The sequence below is a fragment of the Pipra filicauda genome, unplaced genomic scaffold (genome assembly GCF_003945595.2).
Source record: "Pipra filicauda isolate LSUMZ 115617 unplaced genomic scaffold, ASM394559v2 scaffold47_size6085603_pilon, whole genome shotgun sequence".
Lineage (NCBI taxonomy): Eukaryota > Metazoa > Chordata > Aves > Passeriformes > Pipridae > Pipra > Pipra filicauda.
Genome location: NW_024104620.1, coordinates 4184646 through 4211948, shown reverse-complemented (window position 1 = coordinate 4211948; position 27303 = coordinate 4184646). Strand labels below are relative to the sequence as shown.

The 27303-nt window shown below is 47.0% G+C and overlaps 1 long non-coding RNA gene across 1 annotated transcript in view; it reads right to left on the bottom strand.

The window, feature by feature from the left end:
* LOC113995886 overlaps positions 1 to 22772 on the bottom strand; it is a 60672-nt gene extending 37900 nt beyond the window's left edge. The window contains exons 1-2 of the long non-coding RNA XR_005565457.1: positions 22685 to 22772; positions 13672 to 13768 (exon numbers count right to left, since the gene is read on the bottom strand). This is a non-coding gene — a long non-coding RNA (uncharacterized LOC113995886). The remainder of the gene's footprint in view (positions 1 to 13671; positions 13769 to 22684) is intronic.
* Between the last annotated feature and the right edge of the window lie 4531 nt (positions 22773 to 27303).

Below are 27303 nucleotides of genomic sequence, written 5' to 3'. Positions count from 1 at the left end.
AGTGGCTTTCTTGCTCATAACAATCTGTCAACACTTATCAAACTTGTATCTAATCATCTCATCTGTATGTCTTTTATTTTAGCAAAACATCAAACTAGAGGATATTAAACAGAACATCTAGTCTTGTACAGCTCCTTTCAGCAAAAGGTATTGAAGCTTTTTATGCAGAAAGTGTGTATCATTATAGCCACTTATAAACAGGAAAACGAAAGCACAGAGAGATCAAATGACTTACTAAAGGCATTAGAGCAGATTACTGGCCAAGCCAGAAGCAAATTCAAGTACCTCAAGTGTTGCTTCAATGCCCTGGATGACACCAGGTAAAGATCAGCTCATTCACTACTGAACATAATCATTTCTCAGCTGAACCTGAGCCCTGCTTGTCAATGTTACACAGCAATTCAGGACAGCTGGCACTTAGATGTGGTCTCTAATTTCTGTTATCCAATTCCACATCCTACTCTGCAGTACACCTGATCAGGACAATAACATCATTTGATTGCTGGCAAAGCCACTTTCACAGGGATTTTTCGTTCACACTCATCCATCCGCCAACCCCTCAGGGCTCCCAGCAGCTCCCAGCCAGGAACTGCGCTGATCTGCCCCGAGCAGGAGGGTTTGGAGATCCCAGTTTGGAGAGGCAGGAGGGGAGCAGCTGCAGGAGGGGACAGGGGGCTGACAGGACAGGAGGCAGCACACACAGAGCAGCTGTGCCTTCAGTCCAGGGAAGGGCTGCAGCTGCAGCGGCACGGAAGGGGACCGGGGCCGAGTCTGGGAACAGCCACGCTTTGGGGCAAACGCAGAAGACACAGCACTGGTGGCAAGGAGTGAAAAGAAAGGGCTGTCCCTGATCTCTGCGCTGTCTGAAGCGCCCCCAAAGGAAAACACGAGGGTTAGAGGGGTAACAAAAGCGCTGTGCCTTGTGGCCGCAGCTGCTGCGGGGACTCGTGTGCGGGCTCAGGGCACGCAGGAACCACGGGCTGAGCCCTGCCCTGGAAGGCAGCCCGGCGATTATTGTACCCCGGGACAGCCACGGCAGCAGCTCCTGCTCGACAGGAGCCATGGCTGAGGGGGAAGCACAGAACTCATCACTGAGGATCTAAACGAATCCGGGTTGCATTTGCGCTTCATTTAGATTTAATAAGATAGTTATTGTTTGTTAATTACGTGCCAATTGATTAGTGCAGCAACATATTTATTGAAGAGGAATAATTCAGCTGAAGATGCATATCCTACTCATCTAAATTGAATCAGGCAGATTCAAAGCGATGAAGTGTCGTGGAGCATCCATCTCCTGTTTGGTACGTGCACTTTGGAAAAATTCCTGCAATCTGGAAGACAAGCTGCTCTGTTCCACAAAAACCTGTACCCAGGAGGAAGTGTCACCCATGAAGGACTTGTGTGTAGGATGCTGGAAGCCTGTGCATGAGCCTGCAGACCCTGAAAGCCACAAAGCCTTGCTCTGCCAGGAGTCCTCGTGGTGATGTACAACAGCTTCTGCCAAGATGAGCTGTACTCAAACCCACAAATAATAAACATACAAATAAATGGAAAAAAAACAAACAAAAACTCACTCCCAAAACTGGAAGCTGAAATCAGAAGAGCCATTGCTCCATCTTTCCAGTAAAAATCAAGTTCTCACTTCCACTGTGCTCCACAGAGAGCTGAAAAAGCAGGAGGTCTGGCAAAGGTCACCCCTACAGAAGGTGAAGGAAGGGCAAAGTTCAGAGCTTGTGCCAGTTCTGGGAAGGAGATGTGGGGTGTGTGGGGATGGGGGAAAATTAAATCCCATTTGATGAATATGAGAAACTAAATGATCCTCTTCATGATGGTCTCTGCACACAAGCAGCTGCAAATCAGAGGACTGCTCCAGCCGGGAAATGTCAATTGTATGGAAATGTCATCTTCATTGCAGAGCTCTCCTGGGGCTGCTGGAAACTGCAATTCAACTGCATTAATTTCTCTCCCTCTTTCTCTGTCTCACTTTCTCTTTTATTTTTCAATCTTTTAACCTTTATAAAAAAATTAAAAAACAACCGTCTTTTCTGCATTCAGTAAAAATTTTCAGCTATAACTGTGCAGAAAGGTTAAAGAGTTTCAATTAGAAAGGTCACTCCAGGATGATTGTGCAGCTGGATTCACATGCTGCCTGCATTTGGAAAGATAAAGATAGCACTGAGCTGCTTCCTGTGCCAGGGCTGACATCTCCAGCTTTTTCAGTCCCAACAAAAATAAACTTTCAGGCCTAACTCTTCCAATAGTGCAAAGACTCACAGATCTCAGGAGACTTTCAACAGGGAGAACTGTAACTTGAGTTCAAATTGAAGACAAAGAGGGAGACAAGGCGTGTAACAGGTCACAGGCAATGCCCAAAGGGAGGCCACTGCAGTGAGAGTCTCCAAACTGGGAATCTGGACCTTGTGACATCTCCAAACCACCCTCAGAGTTCCCTTGTAGGCTTATCTAACCTCCTGTCTAGGCTCCCATTTCCCTCTTGCTGCATTCCACAATTCTTTCACCCTGCCCTAAACCCTACCTTGTGTCGAAGGAAAATAGATTAACGTATTCCCTGGTGTTGAAATGAGGGAGGAACAACAAGGTGCACAGGGGGACAAGCATATGGCTGGTCAGGAGAGAGGGATTACCTGAATTACAATTGATTTTCCACTGTTAATGAACCGTGAAGTGCTTGTGATTGCATCTTGAAGAGATTTATAATTATTCATTGAATCTCAGAAGATAATTAAACTTCATTAAACACAGACATGACAAGCTTGCATAGGAAAGAATAAACCTCAGAGCAGGTTCCTGATGGAAGAGGGAGATACTGTGTTGGGAGAACCAGGGGAAATAAAAGGAGGGTCCTTCACTAAAAGTGGTTTTTGTCCAAACAAGAAGCTGCTGCCCTCAGAGTGGCCTCTTCACCTCTTTTTCCTTAGTTTTTAAGGGTTCTTGGCTTTCTCTTTCACACCCCCTGTGTGTGCCTTATGTAACACACTTACCTATTCTGCTGCAGTCGCTGTGTGAAAATGTTCAGAGTGTTTTAGAGCCAGTAGGGATTGGTCCTGTTGCATGTTTACCAGAGTGTCTGTGACCTGCAAAACGCAGACTGAGGAGGGAGCTGGGGAGAAGCAAGGGGAGGCTGTAGCAGGGAGATGCAGTTTATTACCACATGGATCAGAATTCCCCAATAGCTCAGCATTTGAGATATCAAGGGAGTGCTTTCCTCTTTCAAATAGTCTGGCCTTAGCTTGTGACCATGTGAAAATTTAGCCCATATAGTCCATATTCCAGAGATTTATTAGGATATGATGGGACAAATGCTACAGGCTATATGGTGTGTTCAGCACTGGTGTAAATTATGCCCTAGCTGGATACAAAGCATTTGACACCAGATAAACAGAGTATAAGAATATTTCATAAAAGAAACTTATGTATCGAAGAAGGAGCCACTGAAGAAAGAAAAACCTAACAATAAAGTGCACTGCTGAGGATCAAAGGAGTCTTGGCCTTGGCAGTGGTGCTACCCAAAGGCATTAATCCAGAATAGCATTTGTTCCAAATTTGATTCCTGTGCTATTGGGAGCTGTCAGTGATTACAGGGCCCCAAACTGGGTAAACATCTGCATCCACCAGTGCAGTCAAATGAACCACTTATTGGAATGTTCTCTCTTCTACTTGTACAAGGTAAGTCAAGCCAAAAGCCCCCCCCCCCCCATCTTGACCTAAGTTGATCTCACAGCCTTTTGCATTTACACTGAATGTCCTGAGATACAGAGTGGGAAGGGCAGACCCCCTTTGTTTTCTCCAGCCCCCTTTATAACACAAGGATGGCCCTTCCTGCTACCAAGGGCCATCCAGCATCAAGCTCAGCCAAACACAAGGCTGTTGGGACACCTCTACTATTGCAGAGCCAGTGCTCAGTGCTCCCAGAGCAAGAACAGGGTGTATTTCCAGGAGAAGTCAGCTTAGAAAAAAAGGACAGAAATCTCAGACTTGCCCGGGATAATTTTTTCTTCCTCTCAGAGGACTCTCTTTTCATTTTTGCCCTCCTAGAACTGAACATCAAGAGTTTTCAGTCCTGAGGCAATCTGATTTTCTTAAGAATCGCAAATGTTGACACGAGGCTAAAAGGACCTGGAGAAGATGCTTCTCCCCGTGGGCTGACACAGCTTTGCTGAGCACACACACTCTGTGAGCAGAGCACACAGGGGAGGAGACAATGCACTTTGCACTGTGTTTCTGGTGTGAACATCTCTTTCCCATCCACACCCAGGGGAAGGACTGAGCCCTACAGCTACATCTCTCTCATCCCTCCTTCATTTGCTATTCCTGCCTGACATAACACCTCCTCTTTCCCTCGCCTCAGATGGATTTTAGAAATATAGGTCTTGCCTAGCACGGTGTAACTTAAATCACAGTGTTGCAGCCAGGCTTTCACCACAGTGACATTGCCAGAGATGCACAGCATGCACAGACCAGCACAGTAATTGGTATAGACAAAATTAAGGATAAACAGGCAGACACACAAGGGGAAATTCATCATCTGAGACCTGGTACTTATTTTCTCCCCTGGACAATGCCTTTGTACAAAGCCCAGAGTCTCTGGCACAGAGAGGATTCAGGTCTATCAGGCCCGGTTTCTAATTGGTACATTTAACTAGTGAAAACTCCCTCATCAGGTTAATAATTCTGTGAGCCAATTAAACTAAACTGATCTAATAAAAGAGCAAACCAGTCTTGCTGTGTATACCCAGAGTACTTGCTCCAATTTAGCTGAATGAATTTAAATTCAGTTTCAGAAAATCTGTGCAAAGCTCTTAGAGGGATTTCCGGTTCTTTCAGAGGAGAGAAAGGCTGGAGGGAGACTGTCTCCACCCCAGACCCTTCCTATCTTGTTGTGCAGTGACTCACACAATCCCAGCTTTGCAATGAATGAGCTTTCCAAAGGCAGCATTCGCTCTGGCTCTCCCCCCCTGCTGTAGCACCATGTGTTTTACAGCATTGTCAAACATAATGATTCCTACCCTGGAGAGAAATTGGGTCCCGTTTTATATTTTATTACCTAAGAAAGGACATTTTTTACTTTCCACAGTCCACAGTTGGCAGCAACAGCCCCATAAATCTTGCCAAATGCTTTTTGTTGATATATTGTCCGGCAAGAAGTCTGTGGGGCTGGGGCCTGTGTGGAGTAAACAAGTTAATGGTTCCCTGATCCATGTCCGAAGAGGGAGAGCAGCAGGGATAAGGAGTGCTGCAAAGTCACTGCAGACAGAGTCCAGCAGCTGGGGGGTGAGCTGAGAGACCACATGTTTCACATTTGTTATCCAGAGTAACATGCAAGTTGCAAAACTTCCTGGCCCCCAAGAATGAGGTCTTACTCCACAAAACTCGCCTGCCAGCCCACTCTGCCAGTCATTGTTTGCTGCAAGAGCTCTGGCTGGTTCTCACAGGGAACCATGACTGGGGGGAAACCTGCAGGAGCCCCAGTGCATGCCAGCAGAACTCATGGAAACCAGGAAAAAGGGTAATTGAGAGGAAGACAAAAGCAAGAACATACTTGTGAATGCACGTGCATAGGAGCAGATTTCACAGCTGAAGGGACAGAACAGGCTGGGTGCAGTTGCTGTGCCTGCTCTCTGGTAGGAGGGTAAACCCATGTGGGACTGGTGGATGTAACTGTGTTGGACGTGGCTGTAAGCAGTCCCTACAGAGCAGATGAACAGGTCTGGAGACGCGAGAGCATGTTTTGGAACACGTGTTTCTCAATTTAAGCAGGCAATGATGGAAGGGAAGATGATTGTCCTTGCACTGAGGGAGCATCCAAGATGTGCATTGCATGTGTGTTAGCTGGGGCAGGGCCAGGGGCGTATGTAGGTGACAGGCTCTGCTTGTGTCCTAGCACTGATACACAGCTGTCCCCGAGCCAAGCCCCAGTTCCTAATACACTTGTCCTTTTTGGGTGCTGACAGAGCCTCTCCCTGAGAAAAAGAGATGTTCATTCTGATTCCTTTGGGCAGTTAATGAGCCGCTTCCCTCCTCTCCATCTTTGTCCCTGTGCTCCTCCCCAGGCTCCCAGAGCACTTTGTGGTAATGAAGAGATAATGCCATAATGACTTGGTATGTCACGCTCAGCCCCGCGGTAATGCCTTGGAACAACTCAGTGCCACTGCAGGGCTCTGCCAACTCAGCCAGTCATGGCCAGTCAATGCAAAGCCCTCTCTGCCCCTCCAGGCAGAGGGACCATTCAGAGGACCTTCATCCTGCAAAACAGAACCCAATCTCCCAGTGCCAGGCGTCCCGAGCTTTGCTGCCCCTCGCTTTTCCTCCAGCCATGGGGCAGGAACGCAGTTCCCACAGACACGACCTGCACCAGTCACTATGGGTTGGCTGTGATTCCTGAAGAGCTGAAAATTCTCCTGAGGCCTCAAGAATAAAAATACTGCTAACCCTGGCTGGGAGCATAATGAACAGGAAGAAAGATTGATTGCTAAGGCTGTAATTAAGTGAGAGCTTTGATAGCCTCATAAGCCGCAAGAGCCAAACCAGAGTCCTGATGTGGAATTAGAGTGGCACAGGCTCCCTCCCTGCATCCCACCACCTTCTCCTGTTAGGAACAGCACCTTAGGATTCCGAGCACGCAGCTGCCCTGCTCCAGGCTTTATAGGCTACAAGTCATTTTAAGGGGAAATGGAAGAAATGAGCTTCCCACAGATGAGCGTGATAGGAGGCTCAGGGACTGACTACAGTGAGAGGGAGCAGGAATTGGCAAGTTGCCTCCCACCCTGTGCCTCACCTGATTATGAGGTGTCTCTCCACATTAGGCATAGCATTGCATCCACTTACAGCCTGTGAGCAGAGTCTCATAAGCAGGGCAGGAGGGCATGGGAAGAGGGGGCAGAAGAAGGAGGGAATGATTATCCACCAAGGACTTGAATCCAGTGAGATTTACACTCTTCCTCAGCCATAAACATTGCTGAGAACTCTAGAGATAAACACACTTGCTCAGCGGAGGCAAAGGCTGCCTGCCAGCCTCCAGCTGCTCAGCCTCCCTGATTGCCAGTGCACTAAGGATAACCCACTTCTCCAAGGGCTGCAGCTCTCTCCATCCCACTCTTCTCCCATTTGCAGACAGAAGTGATGTCTTCATTGCATATCTCTTCCTTAGCTGAGGCTGGTGCTCTGCCAGCCCCCTCCATTTTGCAGCACAGCCACACCAATATGTTCCCCCAGGATGGAATAGGACACCACACCATCCCTTCCCTCAGCTCCTCCTCCCAGCCCAGCCTGCCACAGGTAGTGCCTCTGTGCTGGAATGGCTTCTGTGACAACATATGAGGCTCCTCATATACATGTCAAAAGAAGACATTTTCAGCTTGGCAAAGACCTCCAGGATCATCACAGAACCCTCTTCAGGAGCCTCTCTGCCCTCTCCCTCAGTTCTGGCTCCAGCCATGCACAGCCCTTTCAGGAAATACTCCCCTTCAGGCTGTAACCCGTGTCATTCCTGCAGCTGGGCACAGGAAACAAACTTTGGGCCAGCCCTTGAGCTTGCACTGAACTCAGGATAAACTCCATGGACAGACCCTTTCCTTCCCCTCTGGGTTTATGCTCAGCCTCACACTGCTGTTGGTGCACCTTCCCCTCCTCCTCTGCACCCAGAAACACAAAATTCCTCAGCCCACCCCACCCTTTTCCCTGAGCACACACTTCCTGGATTTGTCCAGATCTGCTGCCCTCTATCCCACTATAACATTTCTGCCTCCTATTTTGAGTATGTGCACATTAAAAGCTTTTTCTTCATAGAAGTGGTTCAAGAAATAACCAGGAATGTCCTTATATTTTACCAGTTCCATGAGAGGCGATAGCTCCTCACAGTGAGGTGGGGAAGTAAAGGCAACAAGGGACACAAGAAGCTCTTGATCCTGCCCCTGGCTCTGGCATTTTCTGTACAAGTAGCTACTGCCCAGGGCTGCCTCAGTTTCCCCACTGTTTCTTCCTCACGGAGACACTGTGAGACTTAATCGTCTGACACATGAAAAACTGAGCTCTTCAGAGGAGCCAGACAAGGACACAATCACACTGTGACATGATGCCTTTGAGCTTCCTGCTAACCAGACAGCGGCCTAACCAGCACGAGCCTGTTGTCAGTGATGTGTGAGCCGGGCCGGGGACGCGCCGGTGTCTCTGAACCCCGCAGTGCCTCTCCCCTGGCGTGTTTGGGGGGCATTCCCTTGACCAGGATGTCTGAGCTCCAGCACAACCCCACTCCAGTCTTTGTCCATCACACATTGTTGGCCTTGAAACTCAGAGCACCAGGGGTGACAGACAGATCCGGAGAGTGACAGACTCCCCGAGTCAGCAGAATGCAGCCTGTTGCCATGGAAATTCAAGCCTCCCTTTTAAGCATCTGTGCAGCTCAGGGGAACATGGCCAGCTCCCACTGTGAAAAATCTTTGTAAAGAGTCCCGTGGAGAGTTGGGTTTGGATCCCACAATTGCTCTTTGCTCCGCAGCCCAATTATGTGTTCTAGCAGGAAAAGAGGGACCACAGCTTGGCTGAGAGTATATGACGTCAAGGTGCATTGTCTAAGAGATGAGCCTGCAACCAAGGACACGATTTTCTGACACAAAAACTCTGCAGGAAAATTTCAGATTTAAAAAAAAAAATATTGGAAGAGATCCACTTTCACTGCTGTGCCACAGGGCAACACCACTCAGAAGTAGGCTTTGGGGAGATTGTTTATCTGAATGTGCAAAGTTAGATCTTGAAGGCTTATTTATTTGTCCACTACACTGGCAGGCTTTTTTTGGATTGCTGACAAAGGCATTGTCATAGGTGTGACAGGCAAATAAATAAGTGAAATAAAAACAAACACTGGGACAAAGGGGTGCTGATAGAAAATTCCAGCAAATAAACCAAGACTTTTGGTTACAGCATATTTTGTGACTGCAGAAAATGCAAGCAAAGCATGTGAGTTATTAACTACTTCTCTATCATTTCCAAACTTCTGTCATGAGTGTCCACCTCACCTTATGCATGAGGGCAATGTTGTGTAGAATTATGACCAAGAATGATGTTTCTTGCATGACACTGTATATCAGCTGTGTTTACTGCACGTACATTGCCAAGGCTTGTGCTCAAGGCAAACGTACCACTGGGTCTGTACACGCACATGGGACACCCACCAGGGTATAGACATGATGCTTGGGGAAGGAGATCACCTTCCCTTCCAAAGCTGGTTTTGTCAAGTCTAATTACCTGTGCTGTTTTCCCCATGAAATCACTTTGCATCTCCAAGCTCACTTTCCCAGTTGCAGCGACCCTTTTGTTTCCTGTGCAAGAGCAGGTATTTCTGGGAGGCTGCTGCCTGGCAATGAGCACCAGGAGCTGCTTGGGCTTTCAAAGCCCCGGGCAGCTTCATTAGCCAAACAAAGGCCACACATCCAGAGCTCTACACAGAGGCAGGGGGTGATGTAGGAAAGCTCTAGCAAGCAGTTCTTCATTACATTATCCTACCTGCAGCCCCCTGGGAGTGGCCTGTTGTTGAAGGAGTTGTGATAACAAGCTCTCCAAGGAACTGGCTTTGTGATGTCCAGAGCAGGGGCACTTGAGATCATTCCTCACCAAAAGCCCACGACAAAACACCCTCAGGACTTTTCCTTTTAGGGTTCATTCCAGAAGCCCTGAAAGACACTTAGAGGTCTAGTTCATGCCTGGTTCCTCATGCAGTTTCTCACACCACGGTTTAGCAACTGTCAAACACTGACAGAAAGGGTGACCAATGTCTTTTCATCATCAGTGGCCCACACCCTCTCCAGAGGGCACTGCACCCAAGAGATACACCACTATTTTTTGAGGAAACTGCCTGAATCCCATGGTTATACTATAAAACTCCCCTGTCTGGCAGCTCAAAAAGTTCCTCCTGAACTTTGCCATGGAAATCTTTCACAAAACAAAACAAATTCTTCTCCCCAGAGAACAAAGACATTTACTTCTTGCTTCTCTTTCCTGAAGTCTTTTCCCAAAGAACTTCAATTATGACAAACAGGCATTGTAAAACTCAGCATGTTCACCATTTCTCTTCCTCTTCCCACCACTGCCAGTATAAATATCACCCTGAGTTAGGGGCTCAGTGCCAAGTTAAAATAATACTATCTTTGGGCTGGGGGTCTGGGTTCTCCAGAGATCACAAGGAATCTGTGATGGTGGGTGAGAAGGAGGGAGGAAGTTTGATCCAGGAACACCAACTGGGAATATTTTCACACTAAATTTCACACCTCCTCCCCTGGGTTTCAGTGAACAGTTACAGTGATGCACCATGCAGGGTCACCATAACGGCAGATCCATCCCTTGAACATCTCTGTAGCTCTCTAGGCTGCATGTCAGGGAGGGAACCTTGTTTGTTCTTCCTTTCCTCACTCCCACTCCCCCCTGCTGCGGTGCTTTTCTGGGAAACCCTGGGGGAAATAATTCTGGAAAAGAGGCAACAAATTTGATCAGGACTCCAAAGCTGTAGGCAGCCCACAGCCAGACACAGTGCTAGCCTCAGATGGGAGCCAGAGAATGTCAGACTTGGCAAACAGTGATTTCCATCCTGAAGCCAGATGGAAAATCAAATACCACAAAAAAATATTCCTGAACCTAAACTTCCCATCTGAAAAAAATTCAAGCTGGGTCAATTCACAGATTTCCTTGCAATAGTTTTACATTGAGTCATTTTATGTCAACCTTTAAAAGACATGTTTACTATTTTTGGCAAAAAAATTTCGTGTTTGAAAGCATAAATTCTAAACTTAAAAAAAGACGTATTTTCAACAATTTATGATGTTTTTTCGTTAAGAAATACTATTTGTTCCTTTTCCTGCAAGTCAGGGCTCCTTTTCTGCACACTCACACTCTGATATGGGAAGGGATTTGGGGTCTCCAAACTAGGGCTTCAAACCTCCATGCAAACCCTCCTCAGAGGGTGTGAATCTATGCCTGGTCACTTTGTAGGAATGCAGGTAGGGGCACAATGATTCCACCTCATCCTTTCCTTCCCCCAGAGAGCTCAGGGATGGGACCCTGCTCATAGGTTTCCATGCAGCACAAAAGGGCTCTGCAGTCCTTCCTTCCGTGGCAGAGAAGCTCCAGACAAGCAGTTTCTCTCTCCTGACCTTCCTGTTATCACCCCAATCCAAACACCCGCATCCCAACGAAATTGAGTCAAGATTGCCAGGAACTCATCTCCAGCCTCATTTTCCTTTTTCTCCTTTTCTCCCCGACGGTGAGGCCTCACCCGTGTGACAGCTTCATTACAAGTGACCTTCAGCTCCGGCTTTGTTGGGGAAGTGATTTAGAACCAAATTACTGATCTATTCCTTTCATCTCCTCCCTCTCACTGAGAGCAGCAATAGCAGCCCTGGAGAGGCCGCCTAAAACCGAGTGTTTTTAACACATTCCAGAAGGGGACACAGAGCAGGAAGCCACCCCCCAGCACAGGCCAACAGGAAGGGGCCAGACTGTTCTTGGGGAAGGGCCAAAACAATTGTACAAGTTTATTTCAAGGGTGTGGAGGAGTCTGGCTCAGACCAGCTCTTAAGGAGTTGGGGACTCCACTGAGAACAGACGGAGGGAAAAACACAGGGCAGGTGGGGGGTTGGAAGACAGGATGGCTGTGGCACATGGGCAGAGCAGAAGGGAGGTGGCAGCATGGACCTGGTGGTTGTGGGCTGGGTTAAATCCCTTTGGAAGCAGTGGGAAGAGCAGCTGCCTCTGAGTCAGGCGAATCAAAGCACACTTCTGTGTCTCTTCATTCGGTACAAACTGAAGCAATGGAGGAACAAGGACGGGGGTTGAGCTGAGCTGAGCTGCCACACGGCTTTGCTGTAGGCTAATGGCTCTGTGTGTGTGTGAAAGAGAAACAGGGAAGAGGAGAAGATGAAGAAAAAAAAATAACCAGAGCTGGAGCAGATCACTGAGAAGAATCAGAATAAGCAAGGGAAACTTGAAAAAATATCAGAGAGACGGTACCAGAGTAAAGGGTCATTAAAGAGACCTCTGCCTCCTAAAGGGCACTGACAGCCAGAGAGTTAAAAGCAGAGGAAACGGGGAAGCAGGAATTGGAAGTCCCAGCTCTCATCAAGTGAAGTGTTTCCAACCATTGTAGCCTAACGTGTCACAGGGGGCACCAGCAGCAGGTCCTTGAATGAGTGTCCAAATCAAAGACCTGAAAACCTGGCCTCACTCACAAGGCTCTCTTTCTCCTTCTTTTCAGCAGCAACATCCCCATGAGCCAACAGTTCCTGAGCAAGATTGCTGCATGATGAACACATAAAAGAGAATCTCTGTGATTCTTCACCCACCCAGGCTCAGGAACACAGGGTAGAGACACACTGAACCATTCAGGGAGTGAAACTGGTAGCAGGCTGTTTCACACAACCATTTCAGCAGAGTGATTTACCAGTTGAGAAGAATTTAATTTACAAACAGAAAACATAAAAGGGAAGAAAAGACTGTAAACAAGCAATAACAGAAGAGCCCAGTAATGAGAGGTTCACGCAAGAGGAGATTGGCTGATCCATGTGGTAAAGAGCAGCACAAAGTGGCTACAGGGAAATAGCAGGAAGAGATTAACTGCTGACACTAAAGTGCTATTTCCAGCTGACATTTGTCTCTGCCTTGGAATTCCCAGTTGGAGAGAAGAGGTGACAACAAACAGGAGGAATTTACACTGTCCACTTTATGCAAATCTAACCTTTCTGCACCTACCAGGTGGGGAGTATTTATTTACATTCTGGCTGCCTGACTGCATTGGCAGAGGGAGTGAATCCAAACAGAACACAGAGAAGGTCAAAGGGATACAGCTCATGACTGTAATTTCAGGCCTTGTTACAGGCATTACAATGTTAATGTGGCAGTTGAGAGATATGCACCCCAGGCAGATGAACTGGCAGGAGCCCTGTGCATGTGCCAGTGTATTCCACAAGAGCATTTCATTGCTCTCTGACAGGCAGGTTCAGAGATATTAATCTGTGCCTCAGTCCCTACCTCTGTCTTGCTCATAAAGGACCTCAGCAAATTCCTTTAGCTCACATGTGAAGAGTGATTAATTCTGGACCAGGCAGATCTGAGTCCAATCTCCTTTGCCACAGTGACTTTTCAAGATGCAAAGATTTGAGGCTGAGCAGTAACTGTGTGAATTTGTCACAATTTTAAACAGGAAGATAACACTTATATACCCTATCAAATTAACGAGTTCGTATTGCATTTTAACAAGTGAAAACAAATTGCCACCACCCCAGAATAAGACTGGCTTTTTTTTTTTTTATGTTAAATAACATCTCTTTGCAATATATAGTCATTATAAGCTTTTTACGTTAAAAAGTTGCTTTTTATCCACATAAATAGAGTGCAGTTGTCTCTTCAGCAGAAAACAGCACAAGAGCCCTTGGTACAAAAGACCAGTAAAAAACTAAAGACCCACATATTGAGATAAAAGTGCAAGGGGAAGACTTTGGATGAACTTCCAGTGCTGTTGCACCATATTGAACCGTGGTCACAACAGAGGAAATTAAAAACAGTGCCCCTAAAGGAAAACTTTTTTAAGTCCCTTGAATTCAAATTTAAGTCGAACATTTTATAACTCATGAAATTGGCTTAGAAAACAGGAAACTTTTAGAAGTGCACCTGGGTCAAATGTTCAGGCTCTTCACTGCGACTGTGAAAGGCTGCATTGACTTTTGGACACACCAAAATAGCTTGTGGCATGATGCTCCTCTAGGATCTGCAGGGTTGGAAAAAGAAGATGAAATAATACTGAGTTCACAGTAAATACCATAGAAAGGGTCAGTGTTTGAGCAAAATCACTGGTTCTTCAACTGATTCCCCATAACACATGGCAACACTGGGACCAAACCAGTTGGTGTCACATTAAGAGCCTTGTGCAGACAAAGCTGACAGATTCCCAACAGAGAACAGGGACAGTGTCTCCTATAAAATCAAGTTTTTTCAGCACCTCTCATCCAGCCCAGTTGTGCTTAGCAGGCAGGACCTGACAACAGCCTGAGGTGATGTGGCCGTGGGGCACACCAGGGCCACCTTTCTGAACCAGGCACACCCTCACTTGCCCCCACCCTGCACCTCTGCCTGCCCAGGTTTGTGCAAGAAGGGCAAAAAGAAAAAGGATTTGTGAGGGCCAGAGGAAAAAGGCAGAGAAAGAAAAATCCCATAGGATAAAAGAGATGAGAATTTCAAGGTAGTTTGAAGGCAGTTAGTGAAGTCAAGAGCCCAGGCTGACCTGGAGTCACGGCAGTGAGAAAGTAAATAGACTTTTAAAGGCTTAGACTGAGGTTTTCAAAGCCTTTTCAACAACTAGGCTGTTCATTTCCATTTTATTGGATTGTAGCCAAGAAAATCCTGTGGGCTGCTCTGATTCTGGAGGTCTGAATTCGGAAAAGAGAAGCTAGACTTTGCTTTATTTTTTTATCTTTTAGAGAGAGAGAGAGAGATCTATATAAAGAATCAGAAAAAGCAGTCGATCATTTCCTTCAGCATCAGAGAGCCTGAAGGAAGGGTCAAGAATTGCAGGCTACAGACTTCTCCCATCCCAGTTCCAGAGACCAGAAAAAGCCCAGCCATAGGAGCCAGGTGGGTTGCTTGTCTTTCCAATAGGAAACAGCAGCAGGGGAAATTAGTTCCTTCTGTTTTCCAGCTCTCGTGAGCTCTGGGTTAAGAAGATTTGGGGCTTCAGTTCTGTCAGACCATCAACTGCCCAGCAGGTAAAGAAAGCAGTAAGTGGAAAGTAATTGATAGCAGCAGGTAGCTCCAATAAGTTTCTTAATCAATACAATTTGTAGCAGAGACAGCTCCAAACACTGAGTTAGGGAAGCCCAGTTTAATGTGTTTATAACTTTTCTCATTTTGTTTTGCTCATTTTTCCTTCCCAATTTCTTTCAGCAGTGTTTTTTCAAGAACTAATTTCTCCACGGACGTAACAAGTTCATGCTTCACTCACCATTTCCTCACAAACTCCTTGTAAATTGAATTACCTGTGTGGCAAAGGGGAAACTGCCCTAGTTCTCCTGGCTCCTGAGTGGAGCTCAGACACGTGGCCCTGCTCTTAGCAGAGAGAATTTTTTTTCCCCTCTTATTTGATTTAAAGTGAAGATAAATTAGTGGAAAGCGAATAAAAAAGACCCCCTCCCCCAAAAGAGTGAACAGCACAACCAAACCACCCCAAAACACCTGTACTATGTGATGTACCTCCTACCTGAAAGCCACTGGAATATGCAGAGAATCTTTTTCTTTTCCTTCTCCAGTAACAAAGATACAGAAACTTCTGTTTCCCAACACTATTCCTCTGGAAAAAGATGACCATCAAATTGGCTACATGGACAAAGTGATACAGGGGAATTTTCTCTGTATCAAGAGCATTTTTCCTCTTCCTTGTCAGCTGAGATGGGAAATGAAAGAGCTGATTTACAGTTCTTTTCACAGAACCACAATCAATATTTTTCAATACACAGACAAACAAACCCATGTTTTACCCTGAAAAGTTCTGTTTTGGTAAACATAAAACTCTGGCTGTTATTATTCCAAATAACCAGATGGAGAATCACGGAAAAGTCCATCTTTGTCAATTACTAACATTTTCCAGGAAATTTTTAATTAAAACCAAATTTCCAGTGGGTAAAACCCCCATACTTCCCAGCAAAATGCTAAAAATACTGAGAAAGAGTCTTGGGTAAAATTTTTGGCAAGACAAGTAGAAAACCTGTTCCATGGGAGATGTACAATTCCGCTCCAGTGACTCAGCAGCCCCAGACACACTTCCAAGCTGCTGCTTGTTCTTCCAGGACTATTATATAAACTTTTCCCTCTTCAAGAAACTTTTCACTATGGAAGATGGTTTAGGGGAAGACAATTAGTCAAGGCTTTCGTCCATTCCGACTGAGGAATCCAGAACAAGGACATTAGAATTTAAGGTATCAGAGACTATCCCTTGTCCTCATACACAGAGCGGGAAGCGGCAAGAGGGCAATCCCTAAAAAGCTGGTTCCCTGTTCCTGCAGGACAGAGGTACAGTTGTGGTTGGACAGTTGCTTCTGAAGCTTTTTCAGAAGAGCTTTCATCAGTCTTTTCTCTCAGAGAACCTTGGCCTTCTCGAGCTCACCGTGAGGAGGTTCTCTGTGAGGAGGGGACAGCTTTCCTGGCACAGATCGTCCCAGGGGACTAGAAGAGAGAATCCTTCAGTGAGGACCCTAGAGAGGAGTTAAAATTCTCCCATGTGCAAAGATCCAGCCCAGGAAGGCCTAGGTGCACTCTAAGCCCCCTTGACAAGCCCTCAGGAGGATGCTGAGAAACATTTGAGCCTGTGCCCAAACCTTGAGCAGGGAGATTTGTCTTCATCCCTGGGAGCAGAAGTGCTGTGTCAGCCTTCAGAGAGCTGCAGAAGGGCCTGGGACCTGGTGGGGAACTCTCCACACCTCTTTGGAAGGGGGCTCCTCAAGCAAAGCCCACCTGCAGCAATGCCAGGAAGAGCTGCTGTGTCAGGGAGACAGTCCCCCTTCCTTTGTGAGACATTTTAAGCGAATGAATAATTCATCCTGAATGACTTTGAGCCGAGGTAACGCTCCATGTTACCACCTGATTATATGTTCCATAAAAAGAGATGACAGCAATTTATCTCTCTTCTCTTGCCGGGTGGGCTGGTGGGGGGATAAATATGCTGCCACCAAACTGGAGTGATGAATCATCCCTCAGATGACACTTTCACTGATTTGGCATGTAGTCCTTCCCAGTGGAAGTGGTAGGGACAGGGACATCGACACAAGTCTCCAGGAAAGGAGGGAAGACCATGGGTAATGGAGGGCTCAGTTCTCCCTGTTCATCCCCATAGGATTGGGAAGTCCCCAGCAAAGCCATCCAGGCAGGAAAACCTTTCTCCTGAGAGCAGTGGAGTCTGCAAAGATCATGTGCTCACGTTGCTGTCTGGTGATAAGGAAATGAGTGTCATTCTGCTTTATTATTGACTGAACAGTGTGATTAGACTGAAGGAGGGGAGCCCTGTTACACATTCCCCAAAATCATGCTTCTTTCTGGTATAACCAGCTGTGTAGCACATGCCTGTTGTTCAGCTGGGAAATGGGAGTGAGAGATTTGTCCCGGGAATTAAAGCACAGCTTTGCTTAAAGGAGAGGAGCCTGCAAGTGGCTGCTGCTCTGGCTAGAGGGAAAGTCCACTGCCCTGTCCTTTACATGTGCCCCCTTAGGCCAACTCAAACCTTTCCAAGAGGGGATCATTAGCTCTGCCAATACAGGGCTTTTTGGATGATCTAAAACCTCCAAGCATGGAACAATTAGGGCAAAGTCTGAGAAGTGAGGGCTTCCCTTCCTTAAAAACCTTGATGCCTTGACAGTAATAGCAGTCCTTTATGGTCATATCCCATATGTTTATGGCCACAGGGACAGCTGCTATCAAGCTACACCAAGCCAAAGTGTTTCATCTCCTTGCCCACAAGCAACATGTCCTGCTGAAAGTTTTCTCCCCTTGCCACAACCCCTCTGCACGTGCTCAACCTCTGTCCTCAAACCCAGCCGTGCTTCACTCTGCACCACAAATCCTCAGCACCGGCTGCACCCACAAGGGCTGGAGTAAAGGAAACATTTCCCTGTGCACGTCCACACCTCCAGTGCCTTCACCTGCACACTTTGTTCTGCTGGCTCCGTCCTCCCCGCCCCTCCCAGCCTGCGAGGGGCTGAGACAGCATGTAAATGTGCTACAGACACATCCTCCCCGCCCCCGTGCTGGCTATGGGGAACATAAAACACAGCGGAGATTGCTGCTATTTCATTATTTATGAAGCTTTGGTTATTTCGTATATAAATAATCCATGACTGCAAAGTGTTGCTGGCACTGTAATTGAATATTCATGAGGTATTTTTGTTGAGAATTTTCACCATCGTTTCAAACCCAGACACGAGAATAAAAACCATCATAATAAAAATTTCATCTGTCATTTCACGGTTTCAACCTCTGGGAAACTCAATCTCTCTCCCACCCTGAGGGCTTTCTGTGCAGGGGGGACACAAACCAGGAGGGTTAATCTGGAAGGGAAGTTCACGCCGCATTGGGAAGAAGTGGGAACATCCCGCATTGGAGCTCTGCCTGCCATCCCTCAGCGCTGTCAGGATGCTTCATCTGGGGATGTACGCTGCCTGCACCGAGTTCATGCAAATTCCTTCTCTCCCTCCTAGAAACACTTCTCTTTTCAGGTTTAATCCCAGCCAGAGCCTCGCCGGAGAAGCGCCCAGGTGGGATGGCCCTCATGGAAAATGGAAGCGTGCTGCTGCCACCCTGTGGAAAACGGTGGCCCCCAAGTGCTGGGGACCACTCCAGATGTTCACAAGGCCACAGCTGGTGTGGTGGTCAAAGAGCTATGGGAGGCTGCCGTTGTCCTGGTGAGACCCGGAGGTAAAGAAACCAGGGAATTTCCGTTCAATAACTTCAGGATTTTCAAGGAAGCTGTTTGGATGCTTTACAGGAGGGATTGATGGTGTCTGTGCCATCCCTGTGGTGCACAGTGGGCACGTCAGCAGGAGGATGAAGTGCTGCTGCTGCAGAGGCTCCCAAGGACAACTTTGGCAAGTTCCTGACACAGTCAATGATCTCTTGAATCCCAGGATAGTCAAATGTGCAGCTTCACCTGCTTGCCTTGCTAGGATTCCCCCTTTTCCCCCCAAGGCTCTTTCTTCACTGTGCCTTTCAGCTCCTTCTATTCCACACACACAGAAAAAGGCAACGTGAGGACTAAGCAAAAGGCAGCAGCACTATCCAAACTGTTCCCTTTCCCTGTTTGCCATCCACATCTTCTGTGAGGAGGCTCCACAGGTGCCTGCATGGTGCACAAGCCGCTGTCCCAATTCTCCTCTACAATTTCTTTAGATCACAGCTCCTTTTCCAATTCTGTGAAGCACTGCATGCACAGCAGGGAAACAGCAGCAGGAGAAACAGCATGGTCCCAACCCTTCCAACACAGCCTCCCCCAACCCAAACTGGGGCATATGAGAGCCTGGCAGCCAGATCTGAGATCCACATCCCCCTCAACCTGCCGCTGTCCACGTGCAATGGGGGTGTGTGAGGCTGTGTCGCGCCAGCACATCCCAAATGGGGCCGGAGCTCTGGGAGCACTTTGCCTTCCAGGAGTGATTTATGGGCCCTGTCAGTCCAGCAGACTGAGCTGCACAGACAGCTGGAGCGTGCAGCAAAGAGCAGCCATCCATCAGCACCGGGCCACAGTCACCCAGGAATCCATCAGCAGCTTCATCATGGTGACATCTTCACAGAGGCAGAAGGAGGAACAAAGGGAAAAGACGGAGACAGATTGAGCCCAGAGTGGAAAATCCACCCAGGATTTCTCAGAACTCCAGAGACACAGTGGCAAAGCAACATGAAACACATTTTTTGTGCTTGTAGCAATTGAGGTGGTCCTGGTTTAAAGCCACAAATTGCAACGCCTCACAGAGCTGAGCAGGGCTTTCTGCTGTCAGCAGCAATCAGGAATTGCTTTCCCATTTGCTGGTAGGTATTACTCATTCCCAGGTATGATGAGTGGATGGGTTTGAAGGTAAGGGCATTTTATTGCTCAGTAATCAACCCCAGCTTCACTACAGGGGAGAAAGGTGATGCCTGTACTTCAAGAAGTATAAAGCAAGCTGCAGCAGTTTGCTGTGTGGCACTGGAGTTTGTATTTTAACTTAGTGGTGCCTCCTCAGCAGAAGCCAACCTGCTCCTCCAAGAAAAGCAGGTACACAGATACACATACCCCAGACCAACGGGGCCACAGGCATGGGCCAAATCACAAAAACACACAGGATACTTACAGAAACCCCAATAGACACCAAAGTTCAGAAAAATTTATGTACAACAGGTCAGCGCACACCAAGGAAAGGGGCAGACACAGAAATATGTGTCTGGAATCTACAGGTGTGGCAGGAATACAGGAGATGCACAGAACACCCCCTGTGCTGTGCCATGATGAGCACAAGAGCACAGTGTCCTGTCTTTGATCTACAACTCAATAATAAGAGATGTATCAAGTTCTCCATCAACACAACTTCTCTCCATCCCCAAACTCCATAAAAAAACCCCAGAGAACATGATTTCTCCTAAATCTGTGTTAGGCACCGGGGAGAGAGGTAAAGAAAAGAAGAGAGCATCTGCTCTTGGAGGAGAGAAAAGCAATTTACCTTTGAATAGGGAGCAGCAGAACAAAGCACATTATTTCTTTTTGCTCCAGGGACAGACACCGTGGTTATTCTGAGTCATGCTGATTACAGGTTAAACATGTGCTCCCAAAGCTCAGGAGAGGAGGAGGGTGTATTGGGACCTGTCAGAGCAGCATAAATCAGCTGAAAATTTGACAAAAAAATAATATTAGATGAACAAAAGGGTTCAGAAGATGGAAGTAGGGACAACAAATGTATTTGGACATCACGAAGTGGATAACATTCAGTAGGTGCAAGTGAGATGGGGGGATCAGGGAGAGCCTCTGTGGGAAGCAAGCAGAGGTGGGCATGAGCTGGAGCAGCTCAGGAGAAGAGCAGGTACCTGGGACTGTGAAGGAGGGGTTACAGACCTCCTGACCCAGGCTTGTTTCTGATATATGTCTCTTCTGGGGTCCTTTACTTGCCTCCAGAAGACCCTGTCCCCAGCTAAGCCATCCATGCAGTGTGTGACTGCCTGCCCTGAGAACACAGGAGAGCGTGGGCACAACACGACTTCCAGTGCCAGGGGAGCTGCTTTTCCAGCACAAGGCAGGCTGAGCTGCATCCAGTTACCTCCAGGATTCCCTGGTGCCATCTGAGTCACACGGACTGCGTGGAGCCATTTGAGTTTATGATCCTTTTATCTCTCTGACCAGGGGATCATACGCTGCTTGTCCCAAGAAGAATAATGAAGCCTCATACATTACACATCCCCCAAGGGACTTAATTTCCCTTAATCTAAGGGGAGGATTTGCCTTCAGTCTCCAGCCCTTTTATTATCCATTTGTTGCTTCATCTGCAGCACAGATCATAAAGGAATTTTTTATTTTTTAAGTCAACCTTTGCTTGGGTCTCATTAAGGCCTTACACGAAGTCCCAGGCTGCTCACAGCTTAGAGAAATAAAGTGAGACAGAGGCACTGAAGGCTGGATGGCCTTGTCCCCCCTCTTAACAGTGCACTGCAAGGACGAGGGGATGTCTGGCTCAAAACCAGGAAAATTAAATGATGGCTCAAGAGAAATGCAGCATTGACACTTACCCTTCCCTCAGACCCATGTTTGCTTGTGATGCTCTGACAATCAAGACTGGTTCTGGTTTGGTGAAATACTGCTATTCTCACTGTGGGAGCAGCAGCAGCATTAACTGGTGAGCCAAGACTCCTCAGTGCTGTTCAAAGATACACCAAGAGGATTCCCATCCCAGGGAACACATCCAATGTTCTCAGCGTTTTAAAGATGTGAGGCACTTTGCAGGCTATAACGATGGCAGGCTGTGGCTACCGAATTCTGCTCCTAGCTCTTGCACTGATCCACAGCCTGTTTACTCATATTTCCTATTTGAGCATATTTCTTCACTTGTCTTTGCATTTCTTTCCTCCTCTGCAAAATGGAGTCTTACTATTAGAGTGGATTATTTTAAATGGTCTAAGTGCCAGAATGGTGCAACTCAGCATGTAAAGGGGGCTCTAGAGGGTTAAAAAACACACTCCTTTCTCTGCCTTTTTAACAGCTGTGTGTTAGCAAGAGGGAATCCATGTCTGGGGCAGTACGTGACCCCTCAGTGCATTTGCCCCAACCCCTTTACCAGCTGTACATATACATGTATGTGGTATTGCCTCTGACAGTGCTGCTGTTTTATTTCCTCCCCTTGCTGTTCTCACTGAGCTAGAAACTGGCACTGAACTGAAAGTAATTTCCTTTCATTTTAAATAAATAATAATTTAACAATGTATGCTGCTGAATTCATTCTTGCGTCAAAGGGGAGATAACTGCACTTCCCAGGCCGGAAAGACTGAGAGGGGAGGGAGGCAGGGCTTTATAATTAAATTTGCCTTTTCTCCTTTCATTGTGCATATCATTTAAAATAAAAGAGTTTAAAAAAATAAAAAAAAAAAAAAAGAGAAAAGCACACACAGAGCCTTGTGTCTGTCTCAGCCCCAGGAAAATGGAGAAACTCCCTCTTGTTTGTCTCTTGCTGCTACTTCCATATGTCCACATGGATAACACAGGTAAGGGGACCTTTTCAGCTCTGGTGGGTGCAGCACAGTAGGAAAAAGCAGAGCTAATTCAGCTGCTGCCTGAGAGAAGAGCAGAGACAGGAAACCTTATTAAGTTGCTTGGTATCTCCTTTGACATCTCATACCTGTAATGGGCTCTCAGGGCACTGCTCACCTGTGGTAGAGCCAAAGTGCCATAGCAGAGGGCACTGTGACTTGCTTGGGATTATTAGGAAATTCACTGTATCCACATGTGCTTTAATCCCATGTATGGACATCCCCTGATCTTGCAGGCAGCTCACTTCCAGCACGGCCCCTGGTCCTAGAACTGTCTCAGTTCTGTGAATCTCTTTCCCTGCCCCTCCTTCCTTTTCATAGGGAAGGTTTTTCTCTTTGCACCTTCTCTATTTAGTATGGCAGAAAGGGAGGAGGAAATCACCTTCAGCTTTCCTCGCCATCTGCATCCCGATCGTTCCAGTGGGATTTGGGCTGCATTCCAAATTGTTCCATTTGCAGCGTATCTGGGGCAGAGGGAGGACAAGTTGACCGTGCCATGTCTCAGTGGATAAGCCTCCAGAGCAGCAAGTTTCTGGGACCTTTCTGTCCTGGCCACTCCAGTGGTGGCAGTGTGGGGCCACTGAGCCCCCCCTTACACAGCACCTCCACTGACCTGCCAGTCTGCAGCACGGCCCAGGAAAAACAAACAGCTCTCCTGCAGGCAAAATTTAAACACAAGGAAACAATAAAAAATACAAAAGAGGCATTACTGTGCATTGTAAAATAATGAAACCAGGTTTTTTTCAATTTGTTTCTACCCCAGAATGCGGCAGTGATCAGCACTTTACGAAAGATGCTTCTTCCACATCCTGGCATATGTTATTACTGTTATTAATAGCCAGCCATTCCCGGGGGCAGCACTCTGTACAGGTACATTTATTTCCTTCACAGCCCTGTCACCCCCTTGCTGGTGCTCCAGCTCCCTACAGCACATCCCACTATGAGACAGAGGCAGATGGAAAGTTAGGCACCATTCTGCCACACTCCAGACACTGTTCAACCTCATTCTGTCACTCAGGATGTGCCAGTTGCTAGTTTTATATCATCATAATGGCATTACCTGTGTCTCATACCACGGTTATTTCCTGCTCCTTCCTCCTAAATCAAAACTGCCCTTAGCAGAGAGAAATACTTGGACACTGTCTCCTTCCCTCTGAGCCAGCAGGAATGGGAGTTATCAACAACTTGCTGCTCAGTAATGAGGCAAACTCTCTCCTAGTTTGTTTTTCTCTGTCCAAGTGCTGACACACCTTCTGCCCCCTGAGCAGGATCTCACATGTCCTTCCATGGGACACTGGCTGTTTCTCAGGAGGGCTGCAATAAGCTGGTACATGCCTGGGTGTTACTGTGGCCACCTCACCATCCTCAAGTTCCCAGTCACTCCCTCACAGAATTCCCTGGCATTCAGACACGTGAGGGAGTTATGAACTGGGCCTTAGCAATACAACATGCAACAGCTGAGCTGGAATAATCACCTTCCAGCCAACCAAGGTGAGATAAAATGGACAAGCAAGCCAGTGTACACCTTTGTTTCACTGCCTCTCCTCCCTCACCTCAACCACACACGCTCTGGGGAAGGGACAATGTCTCCCAGTGTCCAACAGAACAGGAATCTGCCCTTTGGGAGTCACAGCAGAAATCACAGCAACAACCCAGCCTCAAATCCTGGCAAAACAAGAGCAAGGGGACCATCTTCAGAGAAATTTGCACCTTCGGGGGTTCTGAGGCTGGACCAGAACACACCAAGTACATTCTCTCCTGAGACAGATGTGCTGAGCTCCTTCCTCGGCCTAATTTGTAGCAACTTGTGTAGGTCACGTTTGCCTTGCCTGGGTGGGATGAGGCTCTGGACAGTCCCTGCAGTGCTAAACCAACCCCTGCCAGTGATGCAATCCAGGTTTGTGAGCACTGGAGAAATCAATAGCCTTGGGAAGCTGGCCATCAACACCACTGCCTGCTGGCCACGTTCGTCACCAGCACAAGGTAACAATGTAGAACCATTTAATAACACAGCTCATTAGGCTTCTGACAACAGGAGATGATGGAACTAAGGCCTCAAACATACACCCTCATGAGTCTACCTGCATGTGCAGTTTTAGGTTGGGTATGCTATACTTCCAGCATGTGAGGAATACGTGTCTGGCACAAGATTCAGAGGGCAATTTCCTGGGAAAACCATATAGAAATCCCCCTGAGGGAACAAGACAGAATGGTCAGAAAACTGTTTGGGAAATAGTTTACATGAAGCAGGCAGTGGTGACCTAGATCAGACAGTTTCTTTGGCTTCCCAAGGTCAGGAAAGCAGCCAGAGCTCAGTTCTGTCAGGGAAACTCCAAAACATCCACTTCCGGATGTTCTATCCTACATTATAACTTCTCTCTCCTTATCCCAGAGTCTTGACGACTCTGAGGCTTCTCTGTTGCTTCAAATACAAACATTCATGGAGAGCAGAGCCCTAGTGGACAGCCAGAGTGCAGTTAGGGACATGCTGCAGTCGCATCCGAAGCATCTCAATAGCTGCAAGCTTAGAAGTGGTTTTCACACGAGGAAAGACCAGTCCCTCCACCAAGCAGCAGAAGACAACAAGGACAGAGGGCACAGCTCTCCTGTCAGGACCATTATGCCACAGACCAAATCCACCAATAAAACAACAAGGACTAAAATCCTGATCCCTTTGAAGCTGGTGACCAACCCACCACTGATTTTAAGGAGTTGTGGGACACTACCCACAGCCCCTCTGCACACCCTGTATAATGCCAGAGGGAGGCAGGGGTTGTGTGGAAGCAAGAGCAAGGCTCCAGCTGTTACAGCCCAAAGGAACAATTGCTCATTAACCTGCATAACACAGCCTCTGATGGAGCACAGGGTCAAAACAGACCAACACGTTTCTGCAGCAAGCCAGGCCATCTAAGAGATCACACACCTTTTGGAAACCCTCCCCCCATCCTGATTCAAAGACTCCTACCAACAGTCATCCCATCTCAGTCCTGGGCAAGTTGCTCCAATACCTAATTATCACATTGTTTATGTTTTATTCCCAGCCTAAGAAAGTCAGACACACTTCCAGCTATTCAGCTTCCAGGCACTGGATCTCACTGTGGCCACTGTCTGCCAGATTAATGAGCTTTCTATTATCAGAAATCTCTTCCTTGTACTTACAGACTGTGATCAAGTCACCTCTTTAGCTTCCTTTGTATAAACCAGATGCAACTTCTTGGCACTGTCACACATCACAGAGATGTATGAGGATAAATATACACAAGTTGTGATCCTAACATGATGAAAGACAGAATTTCCACGAGTGCAGCCATTATTCAGAGCTGTTCACTGGGTTTATCTGTACTGGACATAAAATTTTGATAAAAATTCACTGGCTTGAGCAGTTATTCCTTTGCTGTTGGCCAAGTCAGATAGAACAGTTTCAATTGAAAGGCATGGAAGTGTGTAAATGTTCAAGTTGACTCCTCTGAGTGCTTGTGCATGAAGCTTCAAATTACTTCAAAAAACCTCTACACCGGCAAAATGCACCTGCTTAAATATTTGGGAAAAGAAGTATGGGGTAAAATCAGAGTCAGGTTTTCCCTAATATTCTTCTGCTTCTAACAGGAGGGGCAATATGATTTTGGCAGGACATGCAAACACTCGGTGCCCACAACAGGTTTCAGATTTTCAACAGAGCTCAGCACCTGGGTGAGTCCAGGCTGCTCTTTGGGAAACCATGCACTAACAGGTTCCCTGAAATCATGCAGTTTAATCATAGTGCTTGTTTGCAATATGCAGCCTGCACTCTATCCTCATTCCAGCTGTTGTTACAGCTTTCATTTTATTCTTCACATGTTTTCCCCTGACATCCTTCAGGAACGTGGAGACTTATTTCCCTTTCCCCTCTACCACACAAGAGCTCATAAAGTAGCACGACAGGCAAAAGATCTGAAATACTTTAACAAATAGAGCAATGCAGCTGAACCAGGAAAATCAGAATTAACTCAGTTCAGTTCTTGGCTGGCCATTCTCGGCTTTCTTATTCTCTAAACAAACATACCTCCCTCATCTTGGAATTAGCATTCCCTTTAAATGTTTTCACACTCCAAAATTGTTTCTAAATGTGCATATTAGGTGGTGAAACAACTTACTCTGCTAATCTACACAAGCTAACATTCATCTCAGCAAAAGCCTATTATATTTAATGTGCCTTCTCCTTCATTTCTCAGGATTGTGACACTCAGGAGCACTAATGAAACCAGCAGACTGACTCTTTACCTGGAACTAGAGCAAGCTGAAAAAAAACCTGGTGGTTTGGGGAAAGTTTTTTATATAACTGCACCCCAAAAAAGCAAAGTCTGTCATGCTCTGCCTCACCTGAGGACCAGCCCGGAGATTCTAACAGACCTTGCTGTCAGTCACTGAGTTTAACAGGACAACACCTGGGGTGTCCAGGATGGTGACAGAGCAGGTCACTGCTGGTGTGCAAGGAAGACAACAGCACTCCAGCCTTTGCCAAGGCTCCTGGAGGGTAAAATGCTTGCTCTGACCACTGGGAGGAATTCAGTGCTGCTATGGTTAAACCACCTGCAAAAACAACACAAGCTGCACCAGCAAAAGACACTTTTGCAGGTGTCAGTAGTGTCTCTACAGAAGAAACCTACGGGATCTGTCCGTGATTTTTCACATCTCTTCCTGGTAAGATTGTCTGGTAAACACTCTAGGTCTGGGGCAGAATACAAAGTGACTTTCAACTGCATATCTGTCAAGGACACAGAACGATGACAGGCAAGAGTTTGAATGCACTCAGCTGCAAAATGGGACCGGGGTGATTTTAGGCATTAGTTTAATCCATATCTGAGACAGAATTGGGTCGCACTCCTGGGAAGATGCTCACAAAGCACTGGCCAGGGAGGAGGGAGACAGTAGCCTTTGTCTCATTTACCAGCACACTTCTAACTGTGAAAAGGCTTTTCTAAAGCTATGTAAAGTGTGAAGTCCCATCAGGAGGTGTCTGGC